Source organism: Canis aureus, chromosome 15 (assembly GCF_053574225.1).
Source record: "Canis aureus isolate CA01 chromosome 15, VMU_Caureus_v.1.0, whole genome shotgun sequence".
In the NCBI taxonomy this organism is placed as follows: domain Eukaryota; kingdom Metazoa; phylum Chordata; class Mammalia; order Carnivora; family Canidae; genus Canis; species Canis aureus.
In genome coordinates, this window is record NC_135625.1 from 13,841,464 (window position 1) to 13,843,715 (window position 2,252).

The 2,252-nt window shown below is 34.7% G+C and overlaps 1 long non-coding RNA gene across 1 annotated transcript in view; it reads left to right on the forward strand.

The window, feature by feature from the left end:
* The window catches only part of LOC144283941 (uncharacterized), a 28,343-nt gene extending 27,048 nt beyond the window's left edge, over window positions 1–1,295 (forward strand). Inside the window, exon 4 of the long non-coding RNA XR_013352429.1 lies at window positions 1,113–1,295. This is a non-coding gene — a long non-coding RNA (uncharacterized LOC144283941). The remainder of the gene's footprint in view (window positions 1–1,112) is intronic.
* The last annotated feature ends 957 nt before the right edge of the window (window positions 1,296–2,252 follow it).

Here is a 2,252-nt window from a genome sequence, read left to right on the forward strand (position 1 = left end):
ATGTTCTTGCCTCCTTTGTCATAATTTGTATATGTGTGGGTTTATTTCTGGGCTTTCTATTGTGTCCCATTTATCTATGCCTGTTTTCACACCAATACCACACTCTTTTGATGATTATAGCTTTGTAGTATAGTCCAGTATCAGGAACTGTGAGGCCTCCAACTTTGTTCTTCCTTCTCAAGAGCGCTTTGGCAATTTTAAATCTTCTATGGTTCCATACAAATTTTAGGATTATTTGTTCTACATGTTTAAATGAGATTCAAAAAGTTGCAGCAATTTAGCCAAAGAAATGGCAAAAATGAAAAATACTACATTAAATAATTAGTGTGAAGGGAGGAAATCATATCTGCATTCATGACTAGCTCTTAGGATCAAGAGTCTTTATCTATCTTGACAACCTGCAGTGAGGTGAGGTGGGAGGGACAGCTATTCAAGACCCTCTGTCTTCATGACTCCCCGGAAAAGGGTTTAATTATATGCATTGTGTCACATTCTTAGGGGTGATTCATAATGTAAGGCATAGTAACTCTACTTCTGGATTTATAATGTAAGAGAATAAATCAAGATGCAGACTAGGATTTGTGGCAAAGGATATTTATGTATACATGTTTTACAAACTAGCAAAATATAGGAAGTATCCAAAATGTTTAATAAAAGGAATGTAATTAAATTCTGATAGATTATTAACCACACATAATGAACAATTTTAGTTGCCTTTTGTATTATAAATATTAAATACATGGATATTTGTATAGAATACAATAACTGAACAATAAAATGACAAAAAGGAAAAAATAACAAAAATCTTATCAGTGATGACTTCTGTTTAGTAGGTGATCCCTATTCTGTTTATATGATTTTGTTTGCTGCTTATTTTCTGTGGGCATGAATTGTTTTTTAGTTTCATAGAAAAATTAGAGTTTTTGACATCGTACCATACATAAGCCAAAAATTAAAATGAGATATATGAGCATGTTGGGTAAAATGCAAAATATTACATAAACATGACATTGTAATTCAGGGAACTTGATTCTTTGAACTAATTTTCTAATTAACCATATACTGTTAAACCTATGTTCTCATAATTAGAGAATTGTACTATATTCTTGCAGTGTCTTCAGAGGAAGCCTGACATCACTTCATATGCAGTTGCCCATAATTTAAGAAAGGTGTTTCATACAAGGCTTACAAGTCCACTCTCTTATTTATTAGAAAAAATCTGTACAACCTGGAGAAATTTAGCAGTGTCTTGTTATAGTTAAGAAGAACCAGATTCATGAAATATTCACCCAAGTCAAAAGGCAAGTGACATTTTCTGTTGAACTCTGCTCAACCAGAAACCCAATTCAAGTATTCTATAAAAAAAAAAAAAAAAGTCTGTGGTTCTAATAACAGTGTAATATTTAGTCTTAAAGTTTTCCTATAAAATTTCTCTGAAATCACTCAAATACTGGAAAACTTCTCAAAGACAATCTAAATGAATGGTTTCCTTGTTTCAGAAAACATATTGGAGGCAAGACAGTTGGAGTTTAATGGACTGCATTACCAAGGGGGCAGGTATGGACTATTAGGCTGTTTGATTCCTGTGAACTGAACTGAATGGAACTTGTATTTGTATCTGTAAATCAGTTTGACTTAGAGTACTAGAAGCTGTGCTGCTGGAGGATGGGATATTCCAACAGCAAAGTAAAAGAGCTACAGTACAGGGTTTTGCTATCGACATGTAGTTGGGATACTATCTGGAGTTACTCTCTAATGGGTTTCTCTGATATTTTTGGCTATTTTGGCACCTCTCCCATTTGGGCTGAAGCACGTGAGCATCTGTTAGTTTCTGGGAGGTTTTCTATAGCAGAATAAAAAATAATGCAATCAGGATTTTGGATTTCTGAGTTTCAAAAGGTTCAGGTATAAGCAGAAAAATAAGGAAGGGATATTACATTAGATATTTCCCTTTTATCTCATCAGAAAATATTTCTGGACAAAGTTGAGGTGGGAAAGAGGAGAATGAGACAGAATTCAAAACAGGGTTATTCTAGTGGGTCTCATTTGTAGGATTTGAGGGGAAATTTGATACCGGGGAATTTGAGAGGAGAGGTAACTAACTTCTTGACCCAGTTTTGGGTTAGTCTTGAGAAGTGAGAAGATCCCACACTGCCAGGAAAGGCTGAAGAGCATAGGCTAGGAGGGGTTTGCATCCATTTTGAGGCAGAGGGACCAGGAACAACCTTACAGTATTTGCTTTAATGTCTTGG